The sequence below is a fragment of the Delphinapterus leucas genome, chromosome 5 (genome assembly GCF_059928025.1).
Source record: "Delphinapterus leucas isolate spDelLeu-1000000601 "Yukka" chromosome 5, BTC_Dleu_Yukka2, whole genome shotgun sequence".
Taxonomy (NCBI): Eukaryota; Metazoa; Chordata; class Mammalia; order Artiodactyla; family Monodontidae; genus Delphinapterus; species Delphinapterus leucas.
The window spans coordinates 127,639,335-127,660,684 of NC_143133.1; the positions used below are offsets into that span (position 1 = coordinate 127,639,335).

General features: G+C 34.2%; 1 protein-coding gene across 4 annotated transcripts in view; it reads right to left on the bottom strand.

Annotated features, from left to right (window-relative positions):
• CCSER1 (coiled-coil serine rich protein 1) overlaps nucleotides 1-21,350 on the bottom strand; it is a 1,259,018-nt gene that overhangs the window by 1,105,020 nt on the left and 132,648 nt on the right. Inside the window, exon 2 of one of the 4 annotated variants that reach the window (XM_022582337.2) lies at nucleotides 7,655-7,711. The exons of the other annotated variants lie outside the window; for them this stretch is intronic. The gene's annotated coding sequence lies outside the window, so the exon portion shown is untranslated. The remainder of the gene's footprint in view (nucleotides 1-7,654; nucleotides 7,712-21,350) is intronic. 4 annotated transcript variants of the gene reach the window in all.

A 21,350-nucleotide genomic window follows, 5' to 3' on the forward strand; every position in this document is an offset into this window, starting at 1 on the left:
AAAAAAAAAAAAAAAAAAAAAATAAATTTGTATTGGGAGACACGAGATTGCTATTCAAGACTCAGCCTTACTACTCACACCAGTTCTATAATTTGGTAAATTGCTTAATCTTAACTTTTTATGTTTATTTATTTAGATTTAGTAGGCATATGACAGCCACCATCAATGCTTTCTGGGTAAAATGCCCCACCACTGCCTCTGGTGGCCAGCACCAGATGTACCATGGGGCTCAACAAGTAATTGATCTGAGCTTAACAGAGTCACAGACCAGACGAAGGTATGATCTGACCCCAGAATCTCTACTCAAAGAAAAAACCAATTGGAACAGATACTTCCCCTTCGATTATGACTTAGTAAGTTTAGAGATAATTAGACCACTGGAAGAGGAAAGTAAACTACACCATAAAGGATCTACAGTAGAGTTATATACAAGATAAAGTTATGAGGAAACCACAGCCATGAGTTGAAGAAAAGACAAATGAAAGCTAATTCAACTGGCAATGCTAAGACAAGTGGAGACTACATGCAGAGAAAAGCAGAAGCAAAGAAAATTTATGAACCATATTAATGTCAGGGTATTGATGATGAAGACACAGAAGAAGGACGAGGAGAAGGTGGCAGCTGCAGTTCATTAATTGTGATGCACCAAGTACTTGAAACAGGTTATCTCTTTTAATGCTTGTAACTATAGAAGTAGATATTACTATGGTCACTTTACAGCGGAAAGATAAGTTGCCTATGTCACTCAGCTGATAAGTGCTAAAGCAGGACTAAGAAACTAAGCATTATCTAACCACAGGGTCAGTTCATAATCAGCATGGTATATACTGCTTTCACTAGAGTGAAAAGCCAAGAGCTTAGGCTGCCGAAGGCCCAGATACGTTTCCACTTCGGAAATTACTAGTTGTATGGTAGATCTTTCTCTTACGGTGACTGCTGTTTTTCACTGGTTTTTATAATGTGTCATGATTTGTTTCCTATTTTGTATTGTTTTGCTTTGTTTCTAAATTTCACTTAATTCCTTAACTATAATGTGCACACCCCTGCTTTGTCAACTTGAATCATGCTGTTTCTTTCTGTTATTTATTGCAACCAAAGCTATCTAACAATAATAAATACTACATAAAATGACAGGCCCTCCATTTTATCATTCTTGCAGATAAAGTATTAGATTGATCAAGTAAAATACTTTCATGTCCTTGAGGAAGTGTATGACAAAAACGGAAAATATTTTCTTTCACATACGCGTTTTTAAATATTTAATATTTTGTTCTAAGTGATATAAAATCAATTTGCCTTTCATGATTTTTATTGGATGATCTTTAATTGCACTCACTGAATTTGAATTTAAATCAAACTATGTGTGAACCACTTCTAAAACATTTAAGCATCCTTGCAAGGCTTTAGCTGAAGAAAGCTTAAAATATAAAGACATTTTAGTTTGCGAAGTCTTTCATAAATTAAAACTATCTCATTTTCCTCCCAGCTTAGATGTTCTGAAATGGATACAAAAAATAATACAATTTTGTTTACACTTTCACTCTTAATAATGCTTTAATTAACATCATTCTCAGCTGTGATTTTATTTATAGGCAAGACTTATTTCCATTCAATGCCCAGTGAATAATTTTGCTCTAATAAGAGCATTATCAACCACAATGATTTGCAGCCGGTGGTGAACCTATGGCCTTCAATGTATTCATGTCAACATATTTACCACTATTTTTGAAATATCTTCAGAATTTATGTATACCGAAATATTTCTTGACCTTTTTTTTAGTATTTCTTACATTTGTATCAGCAATCAAAAATAAAAGAGTGAATAAATCCCATGTCTCTTAGGCAAGTATTCAAAGGATTTAACTAATGAAAAATTTTCAGAAAAAAGAATTACAATAAAATTCTTAATGAAAACAACCAGACTTCCGTTTACAATACATATGTGCTACTAATATATCTGTCTTAATTTAAGTAAAAACATCATAGATACACAGAGATATTTATACATTGAATGGGATGACATGGAATAGATATAAAATCTATTGGAGATAAAAATCTTGTTTCACTTTATCCGCAGATAGTCTTTTAAATGAAGTTCTTTATTCCAGCTAAATGAGAGAGACAAAGTATCTATAGGTTGGAATTATCCATATTCTTTATAAAGACTTTAAAATCTATGTCTCATATTTCATTCTCCAATTGCATTGATTACTACTCGCCACTTTCTGTTCGCTTTCACCATCAAGGCATTAGCAGATGTAGAACCATCTGCTTGGAATGCCCTTCCAGTAACTGTGATGTGGTAAAATTCCTATTTCTACAGATGGTCCCTGCCAGAATGCCATCTCTGATCCCCCTTCCTACTCTCTTCTATTTTGGACTTAGCACTCCTCCTTTATGCATCCTCAAGTATTACCTTACATAGTAAACATCTGTTTATCTATCTGACTTTACTATTTTACCTTAAGCTTCTTTTTTTTTTATTAATTTTATTTTTGGTTTCATTGGGTCTTCGTTGCTGCATGTGGGCTTTCTCTAGTTGTGGCGAGTGGGGGCTACCCTTCATTGCAGTGCGCGGGCTTCTCATTGCGGTGGCTTCTCTTGTTGTGGAGCATGGGCTCTAGGCATGTGGGCTTCAGTAGTTGTGGCGCACAGGCTTAGCTGCTCTGCGGCATGTGGAATCTTCCCGGACCAGGGATCGAACCCGTGTCCCCTGCATTGGCAGGTGGATACTTAACCACTGCACTACCAGGGAAGTCCCTACCTTAAGTCTGTTAATGGCAAAGGCCATTTTTGCTTTGCTTTGAGACCCCAGGTGCCTAATACACAATTAATACTTATAGAGTCAATGGATTTCATAAAATGAAGTTTTCACTTGAACACAACAGTATTTCAAACACAAACATATTTTCTGTCTCACTACCAAAAATGAAATGTTACAATTTTGAGGTTAATTATGTTGAATTACAACTTTTAGAGTCATGAGTTAACTAAAAGTTTTTCAAACTGTAAAATCAATATCTACAATTTGCTAACATTTGAAGACAATGTTATTAACAAGTTGAATAACAATATATCATCAAATCAACAATGAATTTCTTAATTGGCATGGTTGAGAAAGATGTAAATTCTAGTTCAAGGGGTTTTATGGATCATTAATTTGTTACCTATTTAATATTAGAGTAAAAGTAAAATACCTTAAAGAAGTAAGATATACTGAAAAAAATTATACTTTTTTTTCCGTAATTCTAAAGGCATTAACCAAGACATAAAATAACCTTGAAGGGTTTCACAGCTATCATCTTGGAAACTGATTACCATATGCAAAAACAGGTATGTCTATCTGTGCAGGTAAGAGAAACAAAACAAAACCCCCTTAATCTTTTTCTTTCCTGTCATTTTTCTGTTTTCCTAGAATTTGGACAGCCCTCATATTTTTTCACTACGAGCCAAAGATGATGGAGGGACCTGATGTCCCACATCTGAGATAGTAGTGAGTATCCTTTGTCTCTCTCCCAAAATTAGTGGTATATTATTGCAAAAACAAGCCTACACAAAGTACCCTTTACACAGACATGCAATCAGCATAAAAAAAATTTTGGTTTCAAATCCAAGCTCCGCCACTTACCAGTAGCATGAATGAGAACACAGATAATAATTATTTTATAGTGATTTTTTTTTAAGGATGGAAGGTACAACATCACAAAGAAACTTAACACTCTGCTTGGTATAGAGTAAATTTGCACTTTCTTCCTTTTTTAATGAAATGCATTCAAGCAAGTGGTGCCTGATGTTACAGCACATAGAGTGATTATGAAAATGAGCTACTTTTCAAAATCTGCCCCAATCACTGTTTAAAAAATCATCAAAAATTTTGGGGGGAGGTGGAGGTGTATAAATTGGGGTCAGTATTCTAACCCCTTATGATAAACATCTCTAAAGTATACATTTTTATTGGAATTTAAAAACAATGACCAATATTTGAAGTGTTTGTGGGGAATGTTGCATAAGTTAAATACAGTCTGTTCTATTCTCTCTGAGAAAAGGTATCAGAAAATAACCAGGTAGAGCCTAAATGACCACACTTAAAAGAAAATCAATGATACATTGTGAAAATGGAAAATAAAAATTCACAGAAACCAAATACTCTCTAGGTAACAACTTTCAACATTAAGAAAGCAATGGCAGAAAACAAATCATATGAAAACATATCAAAGGACACTGATGAATTTTCACCAAAATTAAATAGATAATAGCTTGAATAAGCTTCCAAGTCAATCTTATCTAATTATGTCATTTTGATGAAGATTTAAATGAGTCCTGATAGGTGTTATGGCTTAGCTGGAAAGCCCTCCAGCTCAGATTCTTTCTATTACAAAGTTCATGAAATTTACATCTCAATAATCTTTTTTATAAAATTGAAGTATAGTTGATTTACAATATTGTGTTAGTTTCAGGTGTACCACAAAGTAATTCAGTTATATTTATATATATTTTTAGATTGTTTTCCATTATAGGCTATTACAAGATATTGAATATCATTCCCCATGTTTTACAGTAAATCCTTGTTGCTTATTTATTTTATATACAGTAGTGTGTATCTGTTAATCCCATACTCCTAATTTTACTTTAACTATGATGTAATTTATCTTTAAATGTATTTCTAAAATGTTTTATTGTTTTCATTTAAATAAATATGGAACTAATAGAGGCATTTTTAACGATAAATCACTGACACACATGGACAAGGGCCACTTCAACCAGCAGGGTTAGTGAGGACAATATGAGATACATTAAAAGGATGACTGATCAGGACCAAGTGGGTTATTGATCGGTCACAGGGAAGAGAATGAGACTGTCAGCCAAAGATAGCAAGAGTTAGAAATCACATAATTGATTGGATATGTTTAATTAACAATTTATTAAATTTGCATATAATTTAGCCACACTGAGTACAGTAAGTTATTTTCAACTATAAAGAAGAAAATAATACAAATAACTGCGTATATCAGAAATGTTGCTTATATCAAAATGATTTGACCCTAAAAATTGCATGTAAGCAGAGACAGATTGTCCCTTACTGGATCTGTAAATCAATAAATCAATCTCCTAGGTAAAAAGAGAAAGAGAGTGCATGGTGCTAAATTGCATGATAATGGGAACAGTTACAATAGGGAAGGGGAATATATTTCAAAGAGATTATTCTAGCAGGAATTAGGGAAGAAGATGCATTCCTTGTCTGAATTAATAGAAGGACAGGGACCATAATACATATTTAGAAAGACATGTAATCTTGAAACCCAGCCAGATATAATCTCAGTTCTTCATTGACCAGAAGAGACAACAGAGGGAGAAGAGAAACATAGAGAGAAAGAATGGATTTTGACCAGAAGTTAGACAGAAGTTAGTAGTGAAAGAAGAAAAAAGTCTAAAAGTCATATCTACATGTGACCCAGGTTTAAGTAAATAATGAGACTACATTTATACTTAACGTTATAGTTTATGTTCTGGCATTTATACACAATGAATGCATAACTGTTAAGAAGGCAGACTCTCATGCAAAAATATCTCGATTTGAATTCAGCATTACACCTAAGAGCTGTGTGACTTTAGAGTGGCTTAAAAAGTTATTTAAACTCCCTGAGCCTTCATGAGGAAAATAGTTGCAACTACCTTAAAGATTTTGTGATGATCTAATAAGTAAAACCAAAAAGCACTTAGAACAAGGTCTAGCACATGACAAATGTTTAATAACTATAAATTATCAAGAAAAATTAACCATACTTGTACTATTTCACAGCCAAGTACACTTTAATTAGCTTATAACCTCCCCCAACTTCTCCAGCTGAAGTTCTAATTCTGTCTACTAGTAGAGAAATAATACTGTCACTTCCAGTCAATCTTGAATAGGACAAAAAAGGAAGGTTGGAGGCCAGAGTACCCATATGTCAATGCGCTTGGGGCTTGGAATTAATACGCTAATTAATACACATATATATAACTGCCTACATTCATTTCAATTTTTTATTAAGTTCACTTATTCAGTATTATTTTTTTTACTTTCAACAAATAATCCAGACTTCAAGAAGCAAATAACTAAAATATTATGAATATGCAAAGACTGTCTCGGACCCTGAACATGATTCTCAAAAGAGTGAATTTGATAAATTTGTTGAACAATGAGAATGTCATAACAAGTATGCAACTTTAGAAAGGATAGCACACATCCAAAAGTATATATGTTTGTTAATAAAGAAAATTTTCTTACATTGGAGAATTTGGTTTGGTCTTAAAATATTATTTTGGAAAAAAAATTCCTTGCAATGTTGTAGGTTAGGTTTCTTAGAAGCAGAGCCTAAGCAAGGAATTCTTTTTTTTTTTCAACATCTTTATTGGAGTATAATTGCTTTACAGTGGTGCGTTAGTTTCTGCTTTATAACAAAGTGAATCAGCTATACATATACATATATCCCCATATCTCTTCCCTCTTGCGTCTCCCTCCCTCTCACCCTCCCTATCCCACCCCTCTAGGTGGTCACAAAGCACTGAGCTGATCTCCCTGTGCTATGTGGCTACTTCCCACTAGCTATCTATTTTACATTTGGTAGTGTATATATGTCCATGCCACTCTCACTTTGTCCCAGCTTACCCTTCCCCTCCCCGTGTCCTCAAGTCCATTCTCTACATCTGCGCCTTTATTCCCATCCTGCCCCTAGGTTCTTCAGAACTTATTTTTTTTTTTTTTAGATTCCATATACATGTGTTAGCATACGGTATTTGTTTTTCTCTTTCTGACTTACTTCACTCTGTATGACAGACTCTAGGTCCATCCACCTCACTACAAATAACTCAATTTCGTTTTGTTTTATGGCTGAGTAGTATTCCATTGTATGTATGTGCATGTCTTCTTTATCCATTCATCTGTCGATGGACACTTAGATTGCTTCCGTGTCCTGGCTATTGTAAATAGAGCTGCAATGAACATTGTGATACATGACTCTTTTTGAATTATGGTTTTCTCAGGGTATATGGCCAGTAGTGGGATTGCTAGGTTGTATGGTAGTTCTATTTTTAGTTTTTTAAGGAACCTCCCTACTGTTCTCCATAGTGGCTGTATCAATTTACATTCCCACCAACAAGAGGGTTCCCTTTTCTCTACACCCTCTCCAGCATTTATCGTTTGTAGATTTTTTTTTTAATGATGGTCATTCTGACTGGTGTGAGGTGATACCTCATTGTAGTTTTGATTTGCATTTCTCTAATGATTAGTGATGTTGAGCATCCTCTCATGTGTTTGTTGGCAATCTGTATATCTTCTTTGGAGAAATGTCTGTTTAGGTCTTCTGCCCATTTTTGGACTGGGTTGTGTGTTTTTTTTATATTGAGCTGCATGAGCTGCTTCTAAATTTTGGAGATTAATCCTTTGTCAGTTGCTTCATATGCAAATATTTTCTTCCATTCTGAGGGTTGTCTTTTCGTCTTGTTTATGTTTTAGCAAGGAATCCTTATTCAAGCAATTTATTAGAGAATTACTCTCAAGAGAAGGTAAGGAAAAAAGGCATGGTAGAACAGGGGTAAAGCTAATCAAGGATGTGGCTGAAAATGACATCTAGCTTCAGATGAATCCCATGGGATCTGGAACACTTATTGATACCTCGAGACAGTGGCAGGTCCTCTGTATTCCATGCCAGTCAACTATTTGTAGATTTCTCTAAGGAATGGGAAAAATATTTGAAACATATAAAACTGGCAAAGGATTGATATCTGGAATATACAAAGAATTCTTATAAATCAGTAAGAATAAGACAATTCAAACAGAAAAATAAATGGGCAAAAAATATGAACATGCAAATCCCAGAAGATATACAAATTACCAGTGAATATATAAAAACATATTGAAACCCATTAGTAATTAGATAATATAGAAAGAGCTCCTATAAGCCAGTAAGAAACAGACAACACATAGGAAAAAAGGTAACAAAGAATATAGACAAGAATTTCACGGAAGAAACACAAATCACTAATCAACATATGGACAGATATTTAACTCCATTATTAATCAAGAAAACCACAGACACTATTTTTCACCCATAACATTTTAATACTAAATAATATCAAGTTTGAATGAATGAAGGAGTACCTATAGACACTTATGAAGCATGAGTCCAAACTGTTAAGATCATTGTAGAAAACTATGTATCAAAATATCAAAGTAAGTAATTTCACTTCTCAGCATTTACCTTAGAATAATACTCACATATCTGCACACAGAAACATGAGAAACATATATAGAGACATTCAAGGCAGGTTTATAACAGTTGAAATTAAAAATAATATAAATGTCCATTAATAGGAGACTTGAAAAAGTAAACTATGGTATTATCTATTCCACAGCATAACAGACAAGAACTAAACACATAGGGTAAAAGATATCTGACAAAAAAATTTCCAAGGCGTTTAATTAATAAAATCAAGTACCTAACTGATATGTTATATATAATTTATGTAAATTACAAATGTATTATGAAAATTTTTAAATAATAAATAGTCTACAGATACATATGTGTGTAAATGCATAGGAAAAAATCTGGAAGGATGTACTTCAAAGTGTGAACAGGAATTATCCTTGAAGAGGGCTTTTGTACTGGGGGTTGTCATCAATGGGGGCACCAATGTAACAAATAATATGAAGTTTCAACAATGAAAATAAATTCATGAATTACTGTTATAATTAAAACTTACAAAATTAAAATAGTATAAAAACATATGGCCTATCAAAATTACATAATTATAGGCATGTAAATGTGTTAAAATAATTTGAAGGATATACAAAAATAAAGTAGCTGCCTCTGAAAGAGAATGAGAATGTGGGAAATTATTTTTATAAAAATAATCTGACCAAATATGACAAAATACAAGAATCAATTGAGTGTTTTAATAAACTCTTCAAATCTTTTAAATTGTAACACAAAGTATTTAAATAAATAAGACTTACAGAAGTGCCAAGAATCCTTACATTAATATAAAGACTTCGTATTTTTCATGAACCTACATTCTTAACACTAAAATTCATGTTTTATGTGACCATCAGTCCAAAATGTATGTTTATAAATTGAAATTTACTTTGGTAAAAACTCAAATTCTATTTCATTTCACTATTGAAAGCTACTTCCATCCTTTTAAAAAAAATTCACTATTCCTTTACCATATGATAATTCATCTAACTGTTGTCAGTGATAGTTCAGACACAAATAATTTGTTCTAGGCTTTTCACAATCTTTTTAATGTTTTAGTATTTCCATAATACACACATTAAACCACGACAGATTGTATAGTTGGCTAATAAATTGGAATTATATGATTTGGAAGCATGTGACATTATGACGTTTACTCATTGACAATAAATTGATGCCATCATATAATTCTTTCGAAGGCTAGTAAACGAACCAAACAAGTCGGTTATTAGTTCAAAGGAATGCTTCATTTATAACAGTTTGTTTTCTAAATACTAAAATCACTGGATTTGCCTCAAATTTTATTTTTTTACTAAAAAGAAAATGACCAAGTTTAAAATAAATAACTTGTAGTTGTGCAAACATACCAGCAGAGGGTGCAGAAGATCTTCCTTTTTAGCAATAGTCAATTTTTTTTCTTGTAACTTTCAAAACCAATTTAAGATTTATTGGGCAGTTAATTAAAAATAACACAAAGACTTTTATGTAAATGAAAAATTAAAGTCTTAAAGTCTCCAAATGCACTTTCAAATTAAATCTTTTTTCTTCTAGCAAAAATAAGAGTTTTTTAGTTTTTAACTTTTATATAGACTACATAATAAGGCATCTGTTAAAGGAAATTCACATTCATATATATCAATTCAAATTTATTATTTATTTGCCAATAGTTTTTCATTGTTTTTGAAATAATAGTAGATCATATGTTGCTTTGTAGGGAAAAAATTAGTGCAAAAGGTATATGAAGCTGGTAGCATATCTTGTTCCTGTTATACGTTGTAAATATCACTTAATTTAAAAATTTTTCTTACAATATTGTACAAAGCAGCTCATGGTCACAGACACAAATATGAATAAGGAAAATTATGTATCAATGTAAGATAATACAAAAACTGGAGGAAAAGAATTTTTGAAATACAAATTAGAATATATATTAGGAGATTAAATTTAAAAGTTAATACACTCAACATTCATAAATATGTGTATGTCTGGGTCTGTGTACAAAATATCAGTAATACAGACACTTGACAATACAAATCAGCATATGGAGTAATACAGAATCGAACATTTCAATGTATGGTCCAGTTCAAATATAAATATTAGATGAATAAATTGAAAGTCAGTATTGGTCTGGTAAGGAGGAAAAAAAGAAATGAGTATATCTGCAAATCATTACTGCCTCGCTTTTGTTATAAATACTGTTGTAGTTGTATTCTTTATAATACAAATGGTAGCGTATTAAAGAATATACCAATTTCCATTCAGTTATACGTTGGCTTGAAGTACAAATTCTGTCAGAATCATTTTTAAAACAGAATCTTAGATTTGTCCTTTTTTTAAGCGTTGTTTCTGAACTCAACATATAATGGTCACATTCAGCAATGACATTGTTTCACAATATATCTGTGGATCTAATTTCTCTTGAACTGCTTCCCCATTCATAAAACTAGAGGACTGAATAGATGAATTTTGTGAGGCCCTCTAATTCATTAAAATAGATGCACAAAATCTGTGAAATGCAGGTTACATACACACACCTGACAATAAAATGTCATTCTGAATATCATTTTTTCTAGTTCAAAGTTAATAACAAACTAGATTCAGTATTGTCCCATAAATAGGAAGATAAAAATAATGTCCCATTATAAACAAACAGATATAGTGTATTTTATAAAAAAGAGAGCAAAAGTACATCTGGGAATGCAGTCTGTTTGTTACATGATAAAATTAGAAATATGATAGTAAGTTTCTTCCACTTACCTTGTATTTGCCTATGTAATCACTGAACTTGACTAAATCATATACATATTTTCAAACTTTCATTATTTAAAATTCTGGTTTTTGTAATTCATGAATTAGAACAGGGGTATAGATTTTAGAATCTAGGGGAAAAAGAGGCATGGCTTTTATTTCATATGATATTTTAGTAATAAAATCCTCAGATATAATATAGTATCAGATTGAAATTATTTCAGATTATGTTGAGATAAATTTTAAATTGGTAGAAAAGCCTAATATTAAAACAATTAATAGATTTACTCTAGATCTGTAAAATATAATTAAAAGATTTTATTAAATGTATTAAAGCATGTTTTATTCCCTAAGTTGTTAACTTAAAATTTTATTTATTTTAGGAGGAATTATATAACATATATTACAACAAAAGGGACATAATAAATTAAGCCCGTTTCTTTCTTAAAAAAAAAAAACTTAAACTTTGTTAATAAATTTACTAAGTTGTCTTGTGAGACTATGGTCCCACATCAAAGACCGCCATAAGGAATGACTAACTGATACTGAATGTATACTGATTTATACTGTTAATTTGATAGAACAATTAGTAAAAAAGAACCCAGGAGAGAAGGACCTATGCTTATGCCAAAAGGGTTCTAGCTGTAGTAGCTGGTAGCAAAGGCGATGTGCCTGACTTGAGCTGCCACTACATGGAGATTTTGCGTCTTGGAAATTGTGAGTTCTGCTTTGGTGAATAACTACTGAATAGAATTTGACATTTGGAAGACGTACTTCTCTTTGAGGGTGAAGAAACTGAAATCCAGATTGGTTAAGTACCTCATTCAAAGACAAATAGCTGCACTAACATTTATAGAGCTCAGTGTTCCTGATAATGGAATTAACTAATCCAAACAAAAGTAGAGACTCTGTCATTGCCAGAGACATGTCCTTATTTAAAACAAACAAAAAGATTCTGGCTCTATAAGCATCTGATACATCTATATAATATTGTTACCATTTTTGTATAACTTTAAAATAAGTTTTCTTTTCAAGAAGCTACATTAACATAAAAGATTTTTTGTTTCCCTTATGTGGTTTTTTAAAAAATTTAGTCACATATCACTGGAAGAGGTGACCTCACATTTAGTGAGTGCATATGTTATTTCATTTTAATCCTCCTGACAACTTTGTTAGGTAACTATAATTATTCTTATCAGATAAACAAATGTGGGGTCTGAGAGGTAAAGCTGAGATTTGAATCATGGATGCTGAAGACAAATTGTGAATTCATATCTTTCTGCCTCATATTATAAGATATTAAATGGCACTATTCTTAATGCTATTGCTGCCCTAACAGTGTGTAATTGGGAGAGGCAGTATTCCAAATCAGTATTCCAATGACAGAGCCACTGCCAGGTATCAAGAGGAGTTTTAAATGACTCTTAAGTTAAACAACTGGTCACAGGAATATTAATTCTGCAGAGAGAATGCATCCATTAGCAAAGAACGTACAAAGTGTTGAGTTCACAAGCAAAAGAGAGATGGGGGCGGGGAGGGAGGCAGGAGAGAAAGAAATGGTTGTGTCATCCTACAGACTTTCCTAGGCCAACAGTTGCATGTCCAAGACTGAATATTAAACAAGGGCATAAGTAGGATCTAAGAACATTTTGTGATTCATAATAAAATATTCAAAGAAAGGAGCAGGCATCCAAGATTAAAAAGAATAAAGAAAGAATGTCATACAACAAGCAGAAGGTTCCCCAGAAACTGAAATAACAACCTATAGGGGCCCCTGCTTGCTTTGCTTATGGAGAAACCACATAACAGTATTTGGATACCATGTCATGTAGATAGCATAGGGTATACAATATAAATAAATAATAATATAATGGATTACAGAATGAGGGTCAGAGCTGTCTCAAAATATTTTTTTTTGGCTTTCTTCTCAACATCTTAAAATCTCATTCTGGTTTTGTCCTGTAAAATATATAGGTTACATTTCAGAATCCACATTTCTGGTTTGGATTCTGGTTTCTACACTCACTAATTTTGTTTTTATGTTTGCTTGTTTTTAGCATCTTTATTGGAGTATAATTGCTTTACAATGGTGTGTTAGTTTCTGCTGTATAACAAAGTGAATCAGTTATACATATACATATATCCCCATATCTCCTCCCTCTTGCATCTCCCTCCCACCCTCCCTATCCCACCCCTCTAAGTGGTCACAAAGCACTGAGCTGATCTTCCTGTGCTATGCGGCTGCTTCCCACCAGCTATTTTACATTTGGTAGTGTGTATATGTCCATGCCACTCTCTCACTTCATCCCAGTTTACCCTTCCCCCTCCCCGTGTCCTCAAGTCCATTCTCTACGTCTGCATCTTTATTCCTGTCCTGTCCCTATGTTCTTCAGAACCATCGTTGTTTTTTTCTTTAGATTCCATATATATGTGTTAGCATATGGTATTTGCTTTTCTCTTTTGGACTTACTTCACTCACTCTGTATGACAGTCCCTAGGTCCATCCACCTCACTACAAATAACTCAATTTCGTTTTACACTCATTAATTTTGAAAAAACTACTTAATCTCCCTCTTAGCCTCAGTGTCACTATGTGTGAAATGAAGAAATAAACAGCACCTGCCATAACAGAATTAACTATTATGAGGATTAAAAGAGCTAATGTGTGTTAAGTGCTTATACCTGTGTCCAACAGAGAGGAAGCACACAAAAAATGTTAGCGATTTGTATTACTACAAAATTATATAAAGTGAATCCAACTTTTCTACTTCAAGAATTTGAAATAGAAACCTATCCATCTCAAGAATGTGATGCCTTGAATGGGAAATCTATTGAAGCAATACTCTTTCTAGAATTTTCTCTTAATAAGGCTTCTTTGCTTCTACGTGAGCTACAAGTTAAGATAGCATGTATCAGGACTTCCCTGGTGGGGCAGTGGTTAAGAATCCACCTGCCAATGCAGAGGACACAGGTTCGATCCCTGGTCCAGGAAGATTCCACATGCCACGGAGCAACTAAGCCCATGTGCCACAACTGCTGAGCCTGCGTGCCACAACTACTGAAGCCCATGCACCCTAGAGCCCGTGCTCAGCAACAAAAGAAGCCACCACAATGAGAAGCCCATGCACCACAATGAAGAGTAGCCCCTGCTCGCCGCAGCTAGAGAAAGCCCGCACGCAGCAACGAAGACCCAACACAGGAAGAAAGAAGGAAGGAAGGAAGGAAGGAAGGAGAAAGAAATTTTAATTAAAAAAAAGATAGCGTGTATGTGGATGAGTGTATATCTAAATAGAATAGGATCATAACCCTCCACCAACCCTTAGGAAAAAGAACTGTACTGCTAGCCTGAAAATGAGGAAAGATAGAGATAATAAATCTGAACATTCTATGTGAATGACAAACTCTCTTTTTATTTTTCTTCTATTCAAGTGCATTTTATGCTGAGATTATCTTGAATAATCTTATGTTGATCACATTATTTCACACGATAATTTCAAACTTGTTCTATTAAATTGAAAATCTATATAATCCTTAGCACACTTTAAACACTAACAATTTTCCCATTAGTTTAAATATGGCAAAGGACGTATTTTTCTGGCAAGCTCTATATGCTGTATGTGCTTTAAACATATTTTCATTAATACTGTCAAGCAGCATATTTAGCTCATTTGGTTTAAGGAAAAGAGATGTAAATGTATTATTTCACTATAATCTAATTGGAAAAAGCAATCCTCATTGTCACACCAACCAGCCAATGAAGATTCTTCTTCAGAAGCAAAGGTTTAAATCATCAAATAAACCTGTTAACGCTCCAAGTCAATATTCTCCCTTACTCATTTCTGGAATCTAATAGAAAAAAGAGGAGGGCAGGTGGAGGGAGGAAGGAGGAGGGTGACTTGGAATACTCCTCTTCTGTGAAATAAGATGTCATCCCCTGCAACATTTCTGTAGGAAGTGCTCACGGGACCCCCTGAAGAATTAAAACTTCGACCGATACCTCGGAGATTTTTAAAAACTAGACAATGCACCCTATAAAGATTCAGAAGAGATGAGAAGCTTGCCTTTTTATTCTTTTTTGTAGAGTGGGAGACTGTGAAAGGCAAAATAAGGAAGATGAACTGGCAAACATCAGAAGCTTCTCAAGCAAGGAAATTATATGGAAAATCACAAGTGGAAATTGAGGGTCGAGAAATTAATTCTCTTAAATATATGCGTGTACATGGAGGCCAGGAGAAGATTGTGAGACCCTGGGTTATTATACTACACTCTGAATACCACTGCTCTAGCATACACAAAGTGCTCAGTGGATTCTTCTATGCAAATAATTCAAAAATGGGAGCCACACTGTCTTCTAGGTACAGAGGATGCAAAAGAGAATAAGGGACAATAGGTCTTTTTTTGATGGAGCAACTATTGCACTGAGGTAGACAGAATATAAGCAAGAAATCAAATGAACAAGATAGATCTTGGATAATCATATATATTACATAGAAAATAATTGCGGGATCACAGTAAAGTGATAAAAACTGAAGGGGAAAGTGTGGAGGTGAAGATATTTGAGATGAATGAAGATCAGTGAGAGAGCATTTCCAGCAAAGGCACCATCAAGGACAAACTCCCCAGGGCAAGCCTGAGTTTGCAAGGGAATGAGAGTATGAGATGAAGCAGGTCAGGAAGGTAGAGTGCCAGATCCCATAAGGCCTCACAGACCATGGTAATATGCTTGGATGTGATTCCAACTGCTAGGGCAAGCCCATCAGCGAGCTAAAAGAGATACCCTCTTGGTGGAGAGTGGGTTGTAGGAGTAGCCAGCCAGTTAGAAAATTACTGCAATAGTCAAAGGAGAGATGATGGTGGCCTGGCTTGGATAGTCATAGTACAAATAAACAAGGTAACAGACTTGGTTATCTTGATGGGAGCACCAAGAACTGCTGATGGATGGGATGGGAGGGGTGAGAGAAAGAGAGGAATCAAAGAAGATACCTAGGGTTTTTGTCTTCTACTTTTTTTTTTGATATTGTTGTTAATTTGTTTGTTGTTTGTTCTAACTGGGGAAAGAAGTGCTACTCAAAATGACCATCATAATGGTAAAGTCAATATGGAATAGATAAATGGAAAACAGATACCCAAAGTCTTAAATTATGATGAAATATTGTCTCATAAGTAATATGTCTTTTTCAAATTGAAAATAAAGTGTTCCAACAATATAGCCTTTAAATATAAATTCATTTCTGATCACAAAGTTAGAAAATTGGAAAATATGGAGAATACAGGAAAATATAAAAACTGAAAAGCATCCAATCCCATTCATGGTGCTCAGTATATTTTTTTCTTCTTTTAAGCTTTTAAAATTTTTTATACAGCAGCTTCTTATTAGTTATCTATTTTATACATATTAGTGTATGTATGTCAATCCCAATCTCCCAATTCATCCCATCACCACCATGCCCCCCCACCACTTTCCCCCCTTGGGGAAAAGTTACATTTGTTCTCTACATCTATATCTCTATTGCTGCCTTTCAAAACCGGTTCATCTGCACCATTTTTCTAGATTCCACACATATGCATTTATATTTGTTTTTCTCTTTCTGACTTACTTCACTTTGTATGACAGTCCCTAGGTCCATCCACGTCTCTACAAATGACTCAATTTCATTCCTTTTATGGCTGAGTAATATTCCATTGTATATATGTACCACATCTTCTTTATCCATTCGTCTGTCAATGGACATTTAGGCTGTTTCCATGACCTGGCTATTGTAAATAGTGATGCAATGAGCATTGGGGTGCATGTGTCTTTTTGAATTAAGGTTTTCTCGGGGTATATGCCCAGTAATGGGATTGTTGGGTCATGTGGTAATTCTATTTTTAGTTTTTTAAGGAACCTCCATACTGTTCTCCATAGTGGCTATATCAATTTACATTCCCACCAACAGTGCAGGAGGGTTCCCTTTTCTCCACACCCTCTCCAGCATTTCTCGTTTGTATTTTCTGATGATGCCCATTCTATCAACTGGTGAGTTGATACCTCACTGTAGTTTTGATTTGCATTTATCTAATAATTAGTGATGCTGAGCAGCTTTTCATGTGCCTCTTGGCCATCTGTATGTCTTCTTTGGAGAAATGTCTATTTAGGTCTTCTGCCCAATTTTTTATTCAGTTGTTTGTTTTTTTAATATTGAGCTGCATGAGCTGTTGATATATTTTGGAGATTAATGTTTTGTCTGGTGATTCGTTTGCAAATATTTTCTCCCATTCTGAGGGTTGTCTTTTCCTCTTGTTTATGATTTCCATTGCTGTGCAAAAGCTTTGAAGTTTCATTAGGTGTCATTTGTTTATTTTTGTTTTTATTTCCATTATTCTAGGTGGTGGGCCAAAAAGGATCTTGCTGTGATTTACGTCAAAGAGTGTTCTTCCTATGTTTTCCTCTAAGAATTTTAGTGTCCAGTCTTACATTTAGGCCTCTAATCCACTTTGAGTTTATTTTTGTGTATGGTGTTAGAGAGTGTTCTAATTTCATTCTTTTACATGTAGCTGCCCAGTTTTCCCAGCACCACTTACTGAAGACACTGTCTTTTCTCCATTGTATATCCTTGCCTCCTTTGTCATAGATTAGTTGACCACAGATGCATGAGTTTATCTCTGGGCTTTCTTTCCTGTTCCATTGATCTATATTTGTGTTTTTGTGCCAGTACCATATTGTCTTGATTACTGTAGCTTTGCAGTACAGTCTGAAGTCAGGGAGCCTGATTCCTTCAGCTCCATTATTTTCCCTCAAGACTGCTTTGGCTATTCGGGGTCTTTTGTGTCTCCATACAAATTTTAAGATCTTTTGTTCTAGTTCTGTAAAAAATGCCATTGGTAATTTGATAGGGATTGCACTGAATCTGTAGATTGCTTTGGGTACTACAGTCATTTTCACAATATTGATTCTTCCAATCCAAGAACATTGTATATCTCTCCACCTGTTTGTGTCATCTTTGATTTCTTTCATCAGTGTCTTCTAGTTTTCTGAGTACAGGTCTTAACTTCCTCAGATAGGTTTATTCCTAGGTATTTTATTCTTTTCTTGCAATGGTGAATGGGATTGTTTCCTTAATTTCTCTTTCTGATCTTTTGTTGTTAGTGTATTGGAATGCAAGACATTTCAGTGCATTAATTTTGTATCCTGCAACTTTACAAAATTCATTGATTAGCTCTAGTAGTTTTCTAGTGGCATCTTTAGGATTTTCTATGTATATCATCATGTCATCTGCAAACAGTGACAGTTTTACTTCTTCTTTTCCAACTGGGATTCCTTTTATTTCTTTTTCTTTGCTGACTGCCGTGCCTAGTACTTCCAAAAATATGTTGAATAAGAGTGGTGAAAGTGGACATCCATGTCTTGTTCCTGGTCTTAGAGGAAATGCTTTCAGTTTTTCACCATTGAGAATGATGTTTGCTGAGGTTTATCATATATGGCCTGACCTTTATTATGTTGTGGTAGGTTCCCTCTATGCCCACTTTCTGGAGAGTTTTCATCATAATGGGTGTTGAATTTTGTCAAAAGCTTTTCCTGCATCTATTGAGATGATCATATGGTTTGTATTCGTCAATTTGTTACGATGGTGTATCACATTGATTGATTTGTGTATACTGAAGAATCCTTGCATCCCTGGGATAAATCCCACTTGATCATGGTGTATGATCCTTTTAATGTGTTGTTAGATTCTGTTTGCTAGTATTTACTTGAGGATTTCTGCATCTATATTCATCAGTGATATTGGTCTATAACTTTCTCTTTTTATAGTATCTCTGTCTGGTTTTGGTGTCAGGGTGATGGTGGCCTCATGGAATGAGTTTGGGAGTGTTCCTTCCCATGCAATTTTTTGGAAGAGTTTGAGAAAGATGGGTGGTAGCTCTTCTCTAAATGTTTGATAGAATTCACATGTGAAGCCATCTGGTCCTGGACTTTGTTGGAAAATTTTAAATCACAGTTTCAATTTCATTTTTTGTGATTGATCAGTTCATATTTTGTGTTTCTTCCTGGTTCAGTCTTGGAAGGTTATACCTTTCTACAAATTTGTCCATAACTTCTAGGTTGTCCATTTTATTGGCATAGAGTTGCTTGTAGTAGTCTGTTAGGAGGCTTTGTATTTCTGCAGTGTCCGCTGTAACTTTTCCGTTTTCATTTCTAATTTTATAGATTTGAGTCCTCTCCCTCTTTTTCTTGATGATTCTGGCTAAAGGTTTATCAATTTTGTTTATCTTCTCAAAGAACCAGCTTTTAGCTTTATTGATCTTTGCTATAGTTATTTTGTTTCTATTTCATTTATTTCTGCTCTGATCTTTACGATTTCTTTCCCTCTACTAACTGTGTTTTGTTTGTTCTTCTTTCTCTAGTTGCTTTAGGTGTAAGGTTAGATTGTTCAAGATTTTTTTGTTTCTTGAGGTAGGATTGTATTGCTATAAACTTCCCTCTTAGAACTGCTTTTACTGCATCCCGTAGGTTTTTGATCATCGTGTTTTCATTGTCATTTGTCTCTAGGTGATCTTTCATTTCCTCTTTGATTTCTTCAGTGATTTCTTGGTTATTTAGTAACATATTGTTTAGCCTCCATGTGTTTGTTTTACATTTTTTTCCCTGTAACTGATTTCTAATCTCATAGCATTGTGGTCAAATAAGATGATTGATATGATTTCAATTTTCTTAAATTTACCAAGGCTTGATTTGTGACCCAATATGTAATCTATCCTGGAGAATGTTCCGTGTGCACTTAAGAAAGTGTAATCTGCTGTTTTTGGATGGAATGTCCTATAAATATCAATTAAATCTATCTGGTCTATTGTGTCATTTAAAGCTCGTGTTTCCTTATTAATTTTCTGTCTGGATGATCTGTCCATTGGTGTAAGTGAGGTGTTAAAGTCCCCCAGTATTATTGTGTAACTGTCAATTTCCTCTTTTATAGCTGTTAGCAGTTGCCATATGTATTGAGGTGCACCTATGGTGCTCCTATATGTTGGGTACATATATAATTGTTATATCTTCTTCTTGGATTGACCCCTTGAGCATTATGTAGTGTCCTTCTTTGTCTCTTGTAATACTCTTTACTTTAAAGTCTAATTTGTCTGATATGAGAATTGCTACTTCAGCTTTCTTTTGATTTCCATTTGCATGGAATATCTTTTTCCATCCCCTCACTTTCAGTCTGTATGTGTCCCTAGGTCTGAAGTGGGTTTCTTGTAGACAGCACATATATGGGTCTTGTTTTTGTATCCATTCAGCAAGCCTGTGTCTTTTGGCTGGAGCATTTAACCCATTCACGTTTAAGGTAATTATCAATATGTATGTTCCTACTACCATTTTCTTAATTGTTTTGGGTTTGTTTTTGTAGGTCCTTTTCTTCTCTTGTGTTTTCCACTTAGAGAAGTTCCTTTAGCATTTGTTGTAGAGCTGGTTTGGTGGTGCTGAATTCTCTTAGCTTTTGCTTGTCTGTAAAGCTTTTATCTGTCAAATCAGAATGAGATCCTTGCCAGGTACAGTAATCTTGGTTGTAGGTTCTTCCCTTTCGTCACTTTAAATATATCGTGCCACGCCCTTCTGGCTTGTAGAGTTTCTGCTGAGAAATCAGCTGTTAACCTTATGGGAGTTCCCATGTATATTATTTGAACCTTATGGGAGTTCCCATGTATATAATTTGTCGTTTCTCCCTTGTTGCTTTCAATAATTTTTGTCTTTAATTTTTGTCAATTTGATTACTATGTGTCTTGGCATGTTTCTCCTTGGGTTTATCCTGCCTCGGACTCTCTGTGCTTCCTGGACTTGGGTGGCTATTTCCTTTCCCATGTCAGGGAATTTTTTGACTATAATCTCTTCAAATATTTTCTCAGTCCCTTTTTATTCTCTTCTTCTTCTGGGACACCTATAATTCGAATGTTGGTGCATTTAATGTTGTCCCAGAGGTCTCTGAGACTGTCCTCAATTCTTTTCATTCTTTTTTCTTTATTCTGTTCTGCAGTAGTTATTTCCACTATTTTATCTTCCAAGTCACTTATCCGTTCTTCTGCCTCAGTTATTCTGCTAATGATTCTTTCTAGTGTATTTTTCATTTCAGTTATTGTATTGTTCATCTCTGTTTGTTTGTTCTTTAGTTCTTCTATGTGTTTGTTCTTTCATTCTTCTCGGTCTTTGTGAAACATTTCTTGCATCTTCTCGATCTTTGCCTCCATTCTTTTTCAGGGGTCCTGGATCACCCTCTCTGTCATTATTCTGAATTCTGTTTCTGGTAGGTTTCCCATCTCCACTTCATTTAGTTGTTTTTCTGGGGTTTTATCTTGTTCCTTCATCTGGTGCATGGTCCTCTGCCTTTTCATTTTGTCTATCTTTCT